Source organism: Sciurus vulgaris (assembly GCF_902686455.1).
Source record: "Sciurus vulgaris genome assembly, chromosome: 6".
Classification (NCBI taxonomy): domain Eukaryota; kingdom Metazoa; phylum Chordata; class Mammalia; order Rodentia; family Sciuridae; genus Sciurus; species Sciurus vulgaris.
In genome coordinates this window covers 57,223,783-57,242,848 of record NC_136466.1, presented here as the reverse complement: position 1 = coordinate 57,242,848, position 19,066 = coordinate 57,223,783, and the positions used below count along the sequence as shown (strand labels likewise).

The window sequence follows — 19,066 nt, the reverse complement described above, 5'->3', positions numbered from 1 at the left end:
GCCTCAACTTCCTTCTTATCCTGTTCTTTCTGGGCTCTCCAGCTCCCCTGCTCACACAAAATATCTACTTCCTCATAACTGCAGCCTGCTCATGCCTACGATTCCATCTGAACTTTATTTTCAACAAAACAGTGGTCTGAACAGCTTCAGACCAGCTTCTTTCAGCTTCTCTATTCAAAAATTCCAAAATAAAAATTTTATTCAGCTTGTATTTTACAACCAGCCACCCAAGTTATAAATTGGCTGACCGAACCTATAGAAGAAGCCATCTTTGGGACAAATGCCAATTCCTGGCCCAGTTTGCTATGACCACCAAGATCATGAGGGATGCAGATCATAAGCACTGTAGGGCAGGCAACAATCAGTAACTGGTATACATCCGAACTTTTGAGTGTGTTATTTTAACATATTTGAGAGAAGTCAAGAGAACAGAGTAGTAAGTTCATTTATATCCTACTTCTTGGGAATAATGAAGACTTGAACCAAGAAGTTAGAACTATAAGGAGATTTTAAACCTGAGTTTGACAGAAGTTCATGGACTGGACTGAGAGAGGATGGTGATGGAGGAGGAAATAGAAAGCATGAGTCCGGGATGACTCCCAGTCTTCTTGCTTTGTTTTTGGGTAAAACCTGGTACTTGCTCACTGATAGAGTTTTAAAGAAAGAGAAAATTTGTTTGTGGTTGTGCTTGGTGGATATGAAAGATAAGACATAGTGAATTTTTCATGTTGTAGGACATCCAGGTACAGATAAAAGTTGGAAATGCAGAATAAGTCTGGGCTTGAGTGCATGTATGAGAGCCCACAAAATATAACTGGAACTGTGCCCACCTGGTATATTAGGAGGAAAAAAACAGGCTAGCACTACACCCTAGGGAATACTAATGACCCATGGGAATAGAGGACATTGCCAGTGAAGAAAAAGGAGAATGAGATATGATGGAACTAGAAATAAGAGAAGCTCATCCAATTTCTATTTGATGATGACTTTGGTGATTTGATAGTGCCAGGCGCTACTCAATGCATTAGCAATAGAGCAATAAACAAGATAGCCAGAGTTCCTACTCTCAGAGGCCTACATTCTAGAAGGAGAGGCAGACAAAGATATCATATCAATGGAAAATAACTGTATCTTGAAAGTCAGGGGAGAAGCTTCTCCTAGAATAACTGATAGCCTCAAATATCCAGAGTTAGGATAGGAACTGAACAGGAGACACTAGATTTGAAACTAAGAAATCAGTACTGCTGTAGACTGAATAATAGCCCCCAAAGATATTCAGGTTCTAATCCCTGGAGTCTGTGACTATTATTTATATATGCAAAAGGAACTTTGCAGATGTGATTAAGTTAAGGATATTGAGATGGATCCTACAGAACTATAAGAAAATAAATTTATATTATTTTAAGCTATCAAGTATATGGCCATTGATACGGCAGCAATAGGAAACTAATAAAAAATATTGACCTTATTGAGAACATTTTGGTGGGGAGAGGAATGAGATAGACTGAAAGAAAATTGTAGTAGTTTGATAAGTGAAAGATTCAGAAGGTTTCCATCTGCCAGGAAGTTTTATATATTATAAAGCTATCTGGAGATATTATATCTATCTCCAGATATATATATGTATATCTATCTTCTAAGAAAAGGCATCAGAGAAGAGTTAAAAATCTGTTTTCTTGATGTAGTTGATTAGCTCAGCAGTGTTGGAAAGTACCAAGAGAAGGCAGCCATAACCTTCAGCCTGTCTTAGAAGAGGTAAACCCCACAGCAGCAGAGTTCAGGAGCCTCCAAGGTAACCCTGACACCAGACAGTAAACCATTGTAACCTGTGTTAGTCCACAGTCACACACACACTGGGTCCATGACTTCTTTATCACAAAGACCAGCATACTTTTATACTGTTACCCCACATCCTGCACCTGCCATGGGTATTATTTCTCTCCTTTGATACAGAAATTCATGCTGACCACAGAGGTGGAGGCAACATAGAATGACTTCATGTGATCAGTCTGGTTTAGGCACTGAATTTTTGCATTTTCCCACTCCTCTTGGAGATTTAAAAAAAAAAAAAAAAAAAAAAAAAAAAAAAAAAAAAAAAAACTCCAAAGCTAAATTTCTAAGTTTCAAAGCCTAGAGGGCATAAACCTTCAGGAAAAGGGGAACAAATAATTATAGAAAAGATGGAGAACAGCAGCACATAGGAGCAGTTCCAGCAAATAAATTAGAAGCAATAAGAAGAAATCCATTATCTATAGGCTCATACTGAGAGTTGAGAGCATTTTTTCCTCATGTTGAAATACATTATTTGAACTGTTCCTGATGGAAAACTTATTATCAGTTGCAACTTTTCTTAATGATTGGGATCACCAAGAAGTAGAGATGATACGAGAGACAGTCAAGGTGAGCCTGTGACCTTACTATGCTCCTTGCAATGCCCCAACAAAACCTAACTCCCCTCAGAAATCCTGACAGCCTAAGTGCAGGATTGCACTGCACAGAAGACCCCAACAACCACCCCAAGTCCTCATGACAAGGTCACTGAGAAAGAAGAAAAGAAAACAATGTTTAGAAAACACTTCTCTCAAAAATGGATTTAAATGCACAATTGCATCATGGACTAGGTTAAGTGACAACTGGAATCTTCTCTATTCAGGGCAGCTTATTTCTTGACCAGGTAAATGAGGCACTGATGAATGTTCTTGGTTAAGAATTTAATGCTAAGAAGGGCATTGATTCATACCCTGGGGTATAAAAAGGCTTTAGAAGTTAGGAAAGAACTGCCAGAGGAGCGAAATTTGGGAATTAACTCCACCTCGCCCTGTATTTTCTTTGTAAAATTATTCTCAAAATAAGACCAGTCTTACTCTCAAGGTCAGCATAGATTAAGATATTTAGAAACCACAGATCATGGGATTTATTCCCATTGTGATTGCTGGCTTCTAGTATCAGTCTCTTGTTCAGCATGGTAGCTCCTGTCATGCAAACTAACAAGAGCTGTGAATTTGGCAATGATCCTGCTCCGTGAAGCATATTCAAGTTAAGGGTTTTAGCAATGTCAGATTTCTCTAAGTCAGTAATAAAGAAAAGGTTGCAAGGGCAAAGGATGCCTCTGAGTTCTCACCTAACAGCACAAGACAACCCTTCAGCTGGCAGGTGCAAGCTGACACATCCAGGGTAGTCATGACCTTCCAGTTAGATAGACTTTCAAATCTCCTCAAATTACCAAATAACTTTAGTGGATAAATTCAATTTTGATATTTCTCCCTTTTACTCTTTTCATGCATTGTGTTTTCTATGTACACATGTGTATATGTACATGGAAAACATAATACACTTCTAGATATATTTTATTAACTGCACACAAAGTGAGACCCAATGATGACTTCAAGAGAAATAAAGGGCACTGCTGTCATTCTAAATAAATTGTACAGAGAAGGAAGGAAGAGTAGGACAGATGATTACAAATACTTAGGAAGAAACATCACTTTGCCACTGGTGCAGACCCTGTAATTATGTGCAATTCCCTACTTAGACTTTTCAGCTATGCTGAACATTGAAAAAAACAAAATGATGGGAGAAGAAAAGAGAAAGGGGGGAATTTAACAGTCAATATAAGATGATCATTTAAATGGAGACATTGCCTCACTACAAGGGGACAGTTAAGGATCTGATAGTCCCCCTAGTATGCTATTATTAAATGATTTTTTAAAACCATGAATTTGGGATCCTTATAAATCTTCATTTATTTTGAAATCAAACAAATCTGTTCACAAAACATGATCACTTTTCATTGATATTTTTTAATGCTGTGACTGGTTTTTGCATATCTGGAAAAGATAAATCTTCAAGTCTTAGAAATAAATCTTCTTTTTACTCCCTGCCAAATCCATAATATGATCCTTTTCTATCACTGACAGCAGCATCAGATAAGTGGACGTGCCTTGCTTGGTTAGAAGTGTACTGTAATTTTCAGCAGGAACAAGAATGTAGTTATAGACCCAGAATAAGACATGTTCAGCACACGTGGTTACAGATTCTTTTTAATTCTGTTCTGGAGGTATCCTCTGAAATCCCAATTTGATGATGGGAATGCTTATTCAAGGCCCAAGTCAAGTGTCCCACAGAGAAGAGAGACAAGACCTTCAAGATGTGAGCGGCAGCAGGAGACACAATGATAGGAAACTAGATGAAGACAGGGGCTTGGCCTCTTCAGGTTCCTAGGGCTTCCTTCATCCCTCACACTGGACATGAGTGTGCATTTGAATGGGTGCTCAGAACAAACTGGGGAGGGGAGGCAAATCTGAAGATGAGTTCAGCTTTTCATTACTGTAACAAACACCTGAGATAATTAACTTCAAAGAGGAAATGTTTATTTTGGCTCACAGTTTTAGAGATTTCAATCCATGGTTGGTTGACTCTGTTGCTTTTGGGTCTGTAAAAAGGTCACACATCATGGCAGGGAGTGCGTGGCAGAGGAAGCTGCTTGCCTCATGGCAGTGAGAAAGCAAAGAAAGACAGGAACAGACTGGGGGACCAGTGGCCCCTCCAAGAGGTTGACCTCTCCCCATGGCCTAACTTCCTGCCACTGGGCCCACCTCTTTTTTGTTGGTGGTGGTGCATTATAATTATACATAATAGTGGAATTCATTGTTACATATTCGTGCATGCACACAATTTAACAATATTATTTGGTCAATATCCTTCTCCAGCACAGGCCCCACTTCTTCAAGTTTCTACACCTTCCAATTGTGCCAAGGGCTAGGGATGAAGTCTTTAACACATGTTTTTGGAGGACATTTCAGATCCAAACTATGAAACTATTCAGAAGTATCTGAAAATTAAGTCTGAGATTCTACTCTAGTACCAATATTTTTTGTTGTTATTTTTCATCGTGTTTAAATAAGAGGTGTACTAAGAGAAATGTTACACTGCATAAAATTGTATACATTTTCTATTTTCCCCCATCTCTATTTTTAAATATAATTTTTATTTTATTCTTTCGGTAATCCTGTGATATAAATAGGATTGGCATTATTATCCTTAATTGTGAGATGAGAACGGTAAAGCCCAGCAAGAAGAAATAACCTTTACAAGGTCATGCATTGAGTCAAAGGCAGTCCAAAGAAAAATAAATACCCACTTTTTAAAAATTTGTTGTAATTAGTTATACATGATGGTAGAATGCATTTGGACACATCATATAACTTTTCATTCATCTGGTTGTACATGATGTAGAGTTACACTTGTAATCATAATGCACATAGGGTAATAATGTCCGATTCATTCTACTATCATTCCTACCCCCGTGCCCCATCCTCTCCCTTCACTCCCCTCTATTTAGTACAAAATACCACTATTCTTCCCCAACCCTTATTGTGAATTAGCATCTGCATATCAGAGAAAACATTCAGCCTTTGGTCCTTTGGGATTGGCTGATTTCACTTAGCATAATATTCTCCAGTTCCATCCATTTACCAGCAAATGCCATAATTTCATTCTTCTTTAAGATTGAGTAATATTTCATTGTGTAAAGAAACCACAGTTTCTTTATCCATTCATCTGTTGAAGGGCACCTAGGTTGGTTCCATAGTTTAGCTATAAATACCCACTTTTGCTCTTATTTAATCAAAAACATTTACCCTTCTGACTTTAGGTATCCCTTTCCTTCTCCCTTTGGTGATTCTCTTTAGACAAAATCCCTCACCAACTGTGGATGGAGATGGATCCATGTTCAGAGTTGCATACAAATGTTGTTTAAAGTTTGCACAATGGGTTTTCACTGCTTCGTGTAAGGCCCCTGTTTGAGCCTTTGATGCAAGTTCCTTGAAGGTGGCTACTGGGCTTCTTCCCTAAGACTATTGTAATTAGCTCCACTAACAACTGTGATTGAACCATGTCATAGTCATTGTTTACTGACAGGCACAGATAAGCACATCTCAGTGAGTGGTGTTATCTGCTTGGTAAACTCCTAAAAGGCACTTGTCAGGGACACTGTCTCAAATTCTGATAGCAGCAGGCAGCATCATTGCAACACTTTCCAAAGCCCACAAAGGAGGCCTTAACAGATCCTCAGGGAGTATACTAGTGTGCCCTGGGAGAGGCCGTTTCTATTTTGACCTTGCCCAGAATCTGGCTGCCCCTCCTTCTAATGGGAAACACAGGTGCAACCTTAAATGATTAAGAGAAAAGGTAGTCTTTGTCTCCCTTACCCTTTGAGATTCCATGGTTTCAGATCTTGCCTATCAGAAAGAACACTTGTAAGTGAAAGTTAAAATGTATGATACAATCAACATATGCTTTTCAAAAGCTGCACTCTTTTTAGAATCAAAACAAAATGCTACTCATGAACACCTGCTGGTTAGGACCAAGTCAAGAGGCAGTGTGGGCGTTGGATGGGAGGCGTTGCCCTGGCAGTAAATCCAAGTTGCTCACACCAAAGGAAGTGTTTCTAGGGAAGCTGTCTGAGCAAGAGGTAAATACTTAGTCATTTAGAACAGGCCATAAATTAGAGCTTCATCTTCAACAAGGGAAGGTCTGCTATGAAAGTACTCACAGAATGGTAGGACAGTATTTCTCTCTTCAGTCCACCCTTGATTGACAATACACATTCCTTTGTTAAGAAATTTACAGTTCTCTGTAATCAAATCCTTGTCAATAAGGTGTTAAAGAAATACAATCTGGCAGCTAGGTGTCATTTAAATAATAGTTTTTACATTATGATTTTTTTTTTTTTTTTTTTTTTTTTTTTTTTTGGTACCAGAAGTGGAATCCAGGAGTGCTTTACCACTGAGCTACATCCCCTGTCTTTTTTTTTTTTTTTTTTAATTTATTCATCCCCTGTCTTTTTTATTTTTATTTTGAGACAGGATCTGGCTAAGTTGCTGAGGCTGACCTCAAACTTGTGATCCTCCTACTTCAGTCTACCAAGTCATTGAGATTACAGGTGTGTGCCCTCACACTGGGCTGCATTTGGATGCAAACTAGCAAATCAAAAAAGGACTCAAGCCTTTGTGTGGTCTCAAACTGGTCTATACATATCCTGTACTTCCTCACTTCCTCTCCATTATCAATGTTCTATGATTCTGTTTCTTAACTGTCTTCTTTCTGTCTCCTTGTTTCAATCCTCACTGCTATTGTCATAGTTAAGCTTCATTATTTTTCTCCTACACATTTCAATAGCCTTGCTTCCTAAATGGTCTTTCTTGCTCACTGCCCTTTCATACCATCTTCAGAGAGTACCATCTTCATGACCATCTCTAAATCACATGTCTGATCAGGCCATTCATAAACACTCAGGGCAAAATGAAAAACAACCTATGGCAGTAAAAGCCCTACATCTAACCCCATTTACTATACCCTTCATTATCCTAAGCTGTATCTCTATTGCAGATATTGCATGAAAGCACCATCACTGACTGTATCTTTGAGCATGACTTTTCTCCTTCCATCCTGGGCATCTCAAAAAAAAAAAAAAAAAAAAAAAAAAATCACCTTTTTTGACTCATCTCAAAGGCTATTTCCTTCAGGAAATTTTCTGCCACTTGTTAAAAAATCCAAATTAATTAATGACTCCTTCCTCCAAGTTTGTATAGCTTGATCTATCTATCTATCTTATTGAGAGATATAATTCCCAGACAAAATGATTTACTCATTTGAAGTACACAATTTAACAGTTTTTAGTATAGTCAACAGAGCTGTGCCATTTTCACAATTAATTTTGAACATTTTCATCACCCCCAAAAGAAACGAGACACTATTAAAAGTCACTCCCCATTTTCATTCAACCTTCTCCAGCCCCCAGAAACCTCTCAGCTATTTTCTTTCTCTATATATGTCCCTATTCAGGATATTTCATAAAAATGGAATCATATAATATGTGACCTTTTGTGACTGATTTTTTTTTCACTCAGCATAATGATTTTAAGATTCATTCATGTTGTAGCATGTATGAGTGCTTCATTCCATTTTATTGTCACATAGTAGTTCATTGTATTGTTTTACTGCATTTATTCATTTATTAGTTGATGAACATTTGAATTGTTTCCACTTATATGAATAATGCCTACCTAACACTGGGATTTTACATTCTGATTATCATTTAATATGTATTTGGTTGGTTAGTTGATTGGTTGGTTGGTTTAGCCACTTGATTATAAATTCCTTGTGGCAAAGATCACTCTGAAATCTCCACATAGCAAGCATTCAACACATGTTTGACAGATGGATGAATGGGTGGGTACTATAGGTTCTTACTATGTGGATTATAAAGAAACACAAGATACTCAGAATAAAAACATTAAAGTGGACCCAGAAATAACCCCAAACCATGTTTCGTGGTTGCTGTTGGCTTGATTGGGGTTATTACTGTAGTCTAGAGTACAGGTTCTTGATTCTGACTGAGGATCAGAATCCCCCATGGAGTTTTTTAAGACATAAATGATCTAGGCCCCATCACCCAGATTATGATTTTGTGGGTTACATAAGGGCCCAGGTACTCTCATGTTCTAAAAACTTTGGGAACATTTCTCATACATAACCAGGTTTAAAAATAACTATTTCAAAAGCCACTGCAAGGTTAAAAAAATTAATCTTATAGAGAATATATGTGACCTTACCCCTAGAGAGTGTTTTACCCATCCTAGGATCATACCCACTAATACCACCTAACATTTCTAAGCACTTTTTATTTGGAAAGAGCTTTGCAGTCATCTTTTATTATCTAGGCTTGTATGCTGGGTGACCTTGTACAAATCACATAATCCCTTTGTGTCTTAAATTTCCTCATATGTAAACTGTTGGCGGTAATACTGACCCACCCTCCAAGGGTGATTATGAAGACTAATGGGGGACTGTAAATCACTCAGCAAACATAAAAATGTTACAGGAATACTTATTAGACAGGTATGAAGCTCTAGTCACAGCCTTTTAAAATGAGACAAATATGAAAATAAACACTTCATAGGCCTCCTGTAACCTTTGTCATCATTTCAAAGATCTTTTCCCAACCCCAAAGTACAGCAATTCCCCCTCACCACCAAGACTAATAAACAGATGTAGTCTGCAGTCACAGGAAAGACATGGCCAATAATGGCAGTAAATAAATACATAAAATAGCCCCAAAATAAATTTGCTAATCTGTTATGTATCTTTTATAATGCAATTAGAGATTATACCTATAAATATACTCATCTGAAAAATATTCTTAGAAAACATATGTGCATGTTCACACAAGTCTTTAAGCTGACACTACTCACCCACTCTTGATGTTAAGCCTGAGTTGTTTTCTAGTTTATTGATAAGTCCTGAATAGTAACATTGAGCTTTTTCTCATTTCTTCTATTTGACTGAAAGAATATGTGGTCAAAATGACACCTTCACGCCTCTTTCACATTGGGAAAGGATGAGAATGGGGATCAGGGAAGGAATACCTAAACCTGGAATTAGGGGCAGGTCTTGCAAGGATATTGACCCACAACTAAGGGCTCATTTATGGTATCCATTCAGCTTCTTGAAAAAAATAAGGCAGAAAACAAATATGTTTTTTTCTTCTTTTCCGTTTTGCTTTGAAAGGGTCACATATTTTAAAGTGCCAGGTCCATTTTACATATGTCAATTCATTTACAATTAAATGGTTTCTGTGACTCTGAATGAGAATTAGTGCCTTGACACTCACAATAGTTGATGTGAGCCATGCACCCTAAGCAAGGACCTTTCTGGGCCAGTTGACCTTGACAATGCTCTTTCCTCTTTGGGTCCCTAAGGGTTTAGGTTGTAGTCCCAAGGCAACTGATTTCTTTGGTTAAGCTCAGGACTTGGTAACAATTAAATTCTATTAAACAAATATTTTTTTGAGTACTAGTCTTTGTGGATAATAATATAGTGCTTGTGTGGAGGTTGCAATAGTCCCTTGAGATGCCTATGGTGTTGCCTTGGGTCCCTTGAGTCAGGGCAAGATCATCAACCTCCCCATAGACTCCCAGGGTTTGGTCAGCTGACATGCCACTTTCCTGGGGACGCCTAGACTGGCTTTCAGCAGCTGGCAAATTAAATGCCAATTTTACTTCTCATGAAACATTTTCCTGCTTGCAACAGCTATTAGACCCTGATCAGAATTCAGAAGCTCTGGTGGAAAGAGCTTCAGTGCAGTGAGCCTCATTGGTTGGGGAAATTATCTATTATGCACAGTTATTGTTTTAAAAATAGGTTAATTCCAGCATATTTCTACCTCAGTAATCTTTGAGAATCTCAGCATTTTTGCTGAACATTTGAGTGGGAGAAAGAGCCACATAGGCGTCATTTCAGTAGTCTGAAGAAATTAGTACTAATACAGGCTTTCAATGGGATTCACTTAAGTATCCTTAACACTTTTGTCCATCAATATGGAAAACCCCCAGAAGTGTGCATGCTGGATTTTTCCCCTGTAAGGACATGCAAATGATTACAATAAATTATATGATTTCCTTTGAGATTTTCAAAGTTCTGTTTCCCAATATCTCAATGTAAATGTTTCTTTGCTTTACAAATCTAGAAGTTGAGGAATCATTAATTCATTCTATCTTCTTCAGTGAAACATAGTCTGTCTCTGTTTACCTCATTGCTCTCCTTGAAATCAGAGAAAAGGGTTGTGGCATTTTAAAGATAGGGCAGCAGTAGCTTCAACTTTTTGGCCTAAAGCTTATTTTTCATATCTTTCAAGGGGGAACCTTAAGCTCTTATCTGAAACTTAATCACATGTACATGTTAACTTTGCTTTCTCTCTTTCAACTTCCTAAAAAAAATAAAAGAAAAAGAAGAAAAAACCACTCAACCGTTTACTTGGGAATCTCCATGACCTGGAGTATACAGTCTGCAGAGAGTCAAACAAGACACTGGAGGATTGAGAGATAAGGAAAATGTTGCATATTGAATTTCAGATTTCAAAATTCCCCATTTTGGTGGTTTCCCAATTGTCTTTATGTAGACAATTGGTCAACAATAGCCCAACATTTGTGGCAGATATTTGCTCTAGAGAAAAGACTTTTCTCACTGATCGTGGACAGGAATTTTCCAAAAAATATTATTCCTCAAAACCTGATCAATGAGAAGCACCCTATTTAACAAACATTAAAATTTTCTGTTTTCATTTTTATGTCACCTAAGAAACCACCCACCTCCTTAGAGTCTCTATTTTCTTGTGGAAATATTTAAATAAGCAATCTGTTTCCATTCTAAATATTTTTGGTTTAACGACAGTACTCTTCTCACTTGTATTTTAGTTTTGATGATTAAACATAAAAAATGCTAATTAGTAGCCTGAACCTGGTGAAAAAGCTATTTCTTGATGGGCAACACTTCAAGCTGACATAGAGACCTCATAGGGCACTAAGATACATGGTTTAGATTGCAGGGCTAAGTGGAAAGTTTTAGGGACTAACTGACCACTCTAGACAGCGATTGTCTTAGTGGAAAGACTGAGAGCAGAATGTATCAAAGATACCCATAAGACCAAGGTCATCAAAATGACAATATTTGTTGTAATTGGAGGGCAGAAATATAATGGAAAATACCCTTTGTCTTTCTTTTTAACCCAGAACTGCCTTTAGACAAAAATAACCTATATGCTAAGGAGTTAATTTTATTTCCCTCTATGTGCCTCACTATTTCTGGGAAGATAGTTAGCTACAGTGAGGGGCACATTATTGGATAGATATCCAGAGTACACTATCCAGAATCTGCATCTGTTCTTTCCATTGTCTTCAGGCAGAAGGAAGGGGTCCTGTTTATGAATACTACATCTGCCGGTTATAAGCTATATAATCTAGTGCACAAGTCTCAACCTCCAAGTGTACCAGCTTTGTTTATCCACTAAAGGATGAGTAATAACATGTATCTTTTTAGAGTGATGTAAACTTTAGAAAAGCCCATGAGTGGGAAAATACTGTAGACTAAGCACTTCATATGACACATGTAGAATAATGAGTGAATGTGAGAAGTCAGAGATGAGTCCAACCTCCAGTACCAGCTGGGCATTCAGTGACCTGGAAAACCTGCTCCTCCTCCTCCTCTCCAGCCCTTTCCTTATAACTGCTGTGCTATAGTCAGACATTCTCCAGGATGCCTTGAATTTGGCTACCTTCATGTCTCTGTGTCATTCCCACCTCCCACCCATGGCCTCCATTTGTCAAAAGTCTAACTCACCCTCAAAGGGTCTTGAATCCCACTGCCTACAGGAAGCTTAGCAAACTCTCACCTTCTCTGAATCTTGGTCCCTGGGGTCTGGAACATTCCTAAATGATAAACCACTTATTGCCCCAGCAGATAACAAGTTTTGTAAGGCAGAGGTCAGTAGAGAGTACCCATCCGTGTGCACTGCCACCACCCAGACGCTGGCGTTCTGCCAAGAGTAGTGCTGAATAGGTGCATGATTGAATGAATGAATGATTTCTTACCCTGCCCCTTTGGTGCTCTTGGACTAAACACCTTGCCTCTTTTGGTCTCAGTTCCTTCAGCTATGAACAAAGGATAACTGCATGGATGTACTCCCCAGGTGTGCATGAAGAATAAACCAATGACTGGAAAGCAATTTGAAAATGTAAAATGAAATGCTATATATAAATGTTACATAATCAAAATCATTTTCCTCTGTATTATGTTTTATTTGGCTTTATATCTTCAAATCCTTTGTGGGTTTCAGAATTTCACAGATGCAATACCATCCACATTAGCACCTAGATTCTCTTGGGTAATAAACAATTTTGTGTATTATAGCTCATAGCTACTTTTCCCTGGCATACTTACATGTGAATCTGTCATAATTGGGGTATTCATAATAACTAATGATACGATTCATTTCAAAGGGATAATCCACTTTTTTTTTTTTTTCACTTTTTGGCTGGCCAGTTATTCCAATACTGCTTCCTCAAGGGAACTAATTCCCACAAAGTCTAAAATCCAGTTGATGAGTACACGGTTTAAAAGCCCAAATATTTTAGGAGCTTACAATGAGACTTGGAAGATGATTTGAGGTTTTAAAGCACCACTTATTTTTTATTGCCCTCTTTGTCCCAAATTCTAAGTCCCTACTTGGCTTTATTGTGATATATGTGCTACTAAGCACCTAATGCATCTGGCTCCTGAGGTATCGAGAAAGGGGTGAATTAGCTCTTCCCACACAAAAGCACAGCAATGATAGTGAAGATGGCCTTTTCATTCTTAATGTGTTCAAGAAAGAGGATGCCCATAGAAAAATAATTTCCCTAGGATATCTCTAGTTCCTATATAAAAAGAGACTTTTGACTTGTAGTACATAGAAAGATATTATTTCCTGAATAGTCCTTCAACTTAGATAGGAACTCTAAGGAAGAGATGGCAGCAATATAATAAGCTTATCATAAGGATCAATTAAATCATTAAATGTAAAAGGTTAAAACAGAGCATGGCACATAGTAAGTGCTCAATAAATATGAGGGATTATTAGTAGTAGTCTTCTATAAGCCAGATCCTATGCTAGGCTCTCATTTGAGCTTCATAATCTCATGAGACAAACCTAATCACCTCCACACCCACTCCATTTGATTTAGAGAAGCTAAACTACTTGTCCAAGGTCTCACTTGTCCAAAGCCCATACTCTTTACACATTGAGAACTTCCTCCTGTTTTTATTGTATTTGTGATGGTTAATTTTTAGTGTCAACTTGACTATGCAATGGCATGCCCAGATTAAATATTATTTCTGGATGTGTGGGTGTTTCTGAATGAGATTAGCATTTAAACAGGAGGAGTCAGTAAAGCAGATTGCCTTCCCCAATTTGGGTGGGCTTCATTCAATTTGTTGAGGCCTTGAATAGAACAAAAAGGCAGAGGAAGTAGGAATTCAGCCCTTGGCTTCCTCTCTGCCTGCTTAACTGAAACATTAGTAATTTTCTGGGATTTACACCATCCTATCTGCTCACCTGGTTCTTAGGGCTTCACTCTTGGACAGGTGTTAAATCACTGAAGAGTTTCCAGGTTGGAGATGGCAAATTGTGGGGATTCTCAGTCTCTAGAATCAAGTGAGCCAATTCCTCCTCATATCCATATGTAGAATATACATATGTATATCCTATTGCTTCTGTTGTTCTGGAGAACCCACAAAACAGTCTATTCCTACCACCCCTGTGGCCTCCCCCGGCCCGCCCCACCCAGCACATGATCCTCCCTTTCCAAAGGGCTGTCTAGTCCATCAGGACTATTCATTTTATTATGAAATTTTATAAAACTAGAGTATTTTTTGAAGTCCCTTGTGGTGGATTTCTAGACAGTTTGTCTAGTTTTATGTCCAGCTATCATTTACCAAGGTCACTGTAGTCTTCTATCAAGATTGTCTTCAGTGGCATCAATTCTTAAGAAATTCAATGTAGTTTTTCTTCCAGGGTATGTATGATGAAATCCAAAATTTTTGCGGAAAAATTGCCCTTCCCTACCCATTTCTGTTAGCACATTTTAACTTAGCTGGACCTGTGGCAGTGTAACTCTCAATGGGGAAGTTGCTTTGGCATTCGAAGGTAATGAAATAGCATTGTTTTGTGGATGGTGTCATACTGGCTACAGATATTGTGCCAGAAAAATTTCTCTGCTATAAAAATATCTCCTAGTTGCTGTATACAAACTAACACCATACTTCAGTTTGCCAAAAAACACCTACATGATATTTTGTAGTCTATGCATCAATTAAGATTTCAAAGTGCCTTTTCATTAGTTATCTCTCCCATCTCCAAAACTGGTCAGAAGTATCACTGCAGTGTCATAGATGAGAAACTATGATATGAAAGATTAATGACTTGCACAGGGTCTCAGAATGAATTCATAGCAAAGCTGGTATTAGAACCTGTAGCTTCTGACAGCAATTTAGAAATAAATTTCCCTTTTTTCTTCTTTTTATTTTTTCTTTCTTTCCTCCCTCCCTCTCTTCCCCTCTCCCCTTTCTTTCTTTCTTTCTTTGTACTGGTGACTGAACCCAGAGGTCCTCTACCATCGAGCCACGACCCAGTCCATTTTATTGAGACAAGGTCTTGCCAATTTGCCGAGACTGGCCTCAAATTTGTGATCCTCCTGCCTCAGCCTCCTGAGTTGCTGGAATTACAGATGTATGCCACCATACTCAGGAAATTATAAATTTCTGCATTTCTTTGCTAAGATCTTTAGCGCAATCTGTTCAAGTCGTAAAAAATTTAAAAAGCAAATCTACGTTTAGAGAGGTGGTAGAATTGGTAGAGGGAAAAAAATACTATTCACTTAGGTAAAATTTTCCTCAACTCTGTGTTGTTTGCTTTTGTAACTCTTATTTTGGTGACCCATTCCCATTAACAGCTTCCACTTGGTAATTGAAGAAGGATAGTGAAGGGCCCTTTTTCCTCATTTCTGTTTATGGAAGTCAAGAATTCAATGATTGAAATAGGTGGAAATTGAACATATGAAGAACTGTTCAGAGCACACTATGTTCCCATCTCAACCTCACTTTCTCCTCCTTTTCAGCAGTTTTATTATAAGCACAATGCACTTACGGTGCTTTGTAACTTGTCATGGGGTCCCCTTGAGCAACTAAATGAAGTAGGCCAATTCTGCCACTAGTGTTGGCCAAGGAAACAAGGGCAAAAGGAAACTAGATCACTTTGAGAAGTGCTTACCACTATAGCTGCTCAGATTAGAACACATCAAATTGAGAAGGTTCTAAAGTAATTGTTTTATTGTTGGAGAGGGGTGACAGCACCTGAAGGTAACTTTGTTTATCATCCACAAAGGAACCAGCCCTGTTTCCATGGTTCCACCTGAGTCTTTTCATCCTTAAGGCATTCCACAAACTTCCTCATCCATTTGAGTGAAAGAAATTTCCTTTCATGCAAGGTTGGAAGTAAGAAAGTAACTTTCACATTCATTTTTTCATGGTTTTCTGTTTGTTTCATACAGATGGTATTAGTGTGAGATCTCAGGAGCAGATCTCATTTTCCCCTGTAGAATATAAAGATGACCCAAACTCAAAAGATTACAACTGGGGTTAGGGATTTAGCTCAGTGGGAGAGTACTTGCCTAGCATGCATAAAGTGCTGGGTTCGGTCCTGGGCCCTGAAAAAATAAAAAGATTGCAATCAAAGGAATGTAAGCCTTGTGTCCTAGTGATGAGCTTTCGTCGAAAACCAATTACAACAAAAGGTGTAGAAATATGAATGTAGCCCAAATGTGCTGTATTTTCTGTCATGTACTCTACAGGAGAAAATGAAACCTGCTACTTGGCAAAGAACCATGGATGGACCTGTCTGTATGAAACAAGTGGAAAACCTTAGAAATTGGGACATGAAAATCACTTGTTAAATTCTAACTTATTTCACAAAGGAAATTTCCTTTTCCCATCATCTAATGTAAATACTTCGGTAAGTTCAGTCATCAGCCAGTTTTTGACTCCAATTAACAAGGTGATTTGTAAAATAATCATTAGTATCTGTGAAAAACCTTCACAGGATGTGAAAATGATAAGCACTTCTGGCAAACTTCTTCTCTAGTTCATCCAGGAGTCCAGGAGTATAGAGAGGAAAATCCAAAGAAATATATTTTTTCCCATGAGAATTTCCTGAGAATTCCAATCAAGGATGATGCTTCATGTGGAGAGTTATAGGGGTTTATGAAAACAACAACAACAACAACAACAACAAAAAAAAAAAAACAGAAAAGCACAATTTTAAAAACAAATCAAAGTGAGGTTTTTCTTGAATGTCCCCTAAAGGCCTATGTGTTAAAGGGTTGTTCCCCAGCCTCTGGCAGGCACTATTGGCAGGTAATAGAACCTTAAGCAGGTGAGGCCTACTTTAAGGGTTTATTCCATTGGGGGTTGCCCTTGAAGGAGATATTGGGAAGCCGATCTCTTCCTCTTTCTTTGCCTCCTGGGTACCATGATGCAAGCAACCTTTTTCTGTCCCATGCTCCCACCATGAAGTATTGTGCTGCCACTGACCAAAAGAGGCCAAGTGATGATGGACTGAAACCTCTGAAGGTGGAAGCCAAAATAAACTTTTCTTCCTTTAAGTTGATTTTCTCAGGTATTTTGTCACAATTATGGACAGCTAACATACTGCTAGAACCAGGATAAGGAGTAATGTCTTCTCCTAAGCCTTCTCTCCTGTCTGGAACTTCCAGCCCTGTTACCACATCCCAACTCATCCCAACCTTGCCCAATGTATATTTCATTCATGTGGTCTATATCTGAGTCTTTGTGGGCAAGGGTCTTTCTCCTCAGCTATACAGGAGCATACTGAATAATCCTTAGAAATTAATAAGGATGGTCTTCCTCATCTGTACCAGACCTTTGGTTCACTAGGTAAACCAGGCCCTATTCTTGCCCTTCTGATAGACTACCTATGGACCTTCTCCCACTGAGAAGGGGATTAGAGGAAACAGGGTTGAAACTCAACCCAGGCCAGAGTTCATCAAAGAGCTGTAGCCTTCCCTTACCACAGGGCCATCTGCTTCCCAGTCACAGATCAGTCCTTTGCCTTCCTTCTCCCTGGTGACCTTATTAGAACCTTATTAGAACCTTCCTGTGAGAGGTCAGCTGTGATGCAGGACCTTATGGATGGCCATTGAATAATACCCCTCACAGATTAACAGTTGCTTATACTGAGAGACTAAATTCTACAGGACTTCTGGGATCTAAGAGAGGATGCTCTGAAGGGCTTCAGCTGGAAGCAAAAGGATGGGGAAGCAGGATCTGCAGGTGTCAGGGCACCAGGAAGCTTAGCCTCTTTCTTGTCTTGTATTCCTGCATGCCTACTAACATGGGTTGGGTGCCTATCTATGGCAAATGCAGTTCTAGTCCAGGGCTTGCTTACATTTTAGGCCTCAAATGGAAAGTAAGAGCACCCAACCCTCCACTTTTGATTCTACATTTGCAGGTGTACATGTGTGTTGTACCCAGAATGAGGGCTTAAAATGAGCAGCAGCAAAGACCTGGATAGCTAGGTGGGCAAAGCCAAAAAATCCATATTCCAGGGCTGTTCTGCCACAAGTGACCCAGACAGCTCAGGATCCCAATGCCCTCTTATTTGTTTTCTGAGATGACTCCATGTCTCCATCCCAGCCAGGGATATGGAAGTGGGTGGAAGCACACAGTGGGACAGGTATGGCTCCTCTGCGGCTTCCTGTCCACAAAGATGGATGTTTCCGGTCCCTCCAGAATCCTGGTGGACCCAGAAGACAGTCACAGAAGTCACCGCTGGGGATGCTACTCTGAAGGTCAGTCATCCTGGGAGAGGGAGGGTCTAGCAGATTCTGGCGCCTTCTAGCGCTGGTGCCTACTATTGGTGTCCCGCTCTGCGCTAGTACCCTGGACACCATGCGCAGGCAAGAAGGGACGGAGGCACCTGGTAAGGTTACCTGCGACAGTGGTGTGAGAGCAAGGGTGAGGAGGAGGAGGGCCTATACTGAACTTTCCGTGAGATTTCTGAAGCTTGAGTGTTTCAGATCTCTCGAGATCAGAACGTTTTCCAGGGAGCCCGGAGCTCTCGGTCTCCGGGTCAGTCTTCCATCAGTGGCTGGGTGGCCAGTCCTGGGCCTCACTTTCTTTGGGTCCTTAGTTCCCTCCCACGGCAGGAGCTCCTTTAGAGCAGACAAGTTCCGCTCTTCTTGCAGGATCTAGGTACGAGCGTTGTCAACCGGGTCTCTGCCTTCGCTGCGGTAGGGCTTCTCGCTCCACAGCACACAGACACGTGATGTCTTCCGGGCCTCCCGACCTCTCTCGGCTAGGGGGCTTCAGGGGCCGTCGCCTCCCTCCTAAAGCGTCCAAGTCCCACTGCAGCAAGCCACGCAGAACCGGCCAGTAGACACCGCACTTTGCAGTAACCAACTTCGCCGCCGCCAGTGCGTACCCCAAGACAGCCTTCGGCCGCAGGCGATTGGATAGTGGCTGCGGGGCGGGAACTGGTGCTAGGCACAGCCCGCGGTAGTCCAAGGTCCTAGCGCCATCACGATTGGCTGTCTGCTTCATCAGTCACGGGTTGATTGACGCTCCGCCCCGCGAGGCCGGTCCGGGTCTGGCTCCGCCCCTCTCACGGCCCGGCCCC

General features: G+C 39.7%; 1 protein-coding gene across 1 annotated transcript in view; it reads left to right on the top strand.

Moving 5' to 3' along the window:
- The window catches only part of MARCHF3 (membrane associated ring-CH-type finger 3), a 180,040-nt gene that overhangs the window by 20,834 nt on the left and 140,140 nt on the right, over positions 1–19,066 (top strand). Inside the window, exon 2 of the mRNA XM_079144668.1 lies at positions 14,978–15,121. The gene's annotated coding sequence lies outside the window, so the exon portion shown is untranslated. The remainder of the gene's footprint in view (positions 1–14,977; positions 15,122–19,066) is intronic.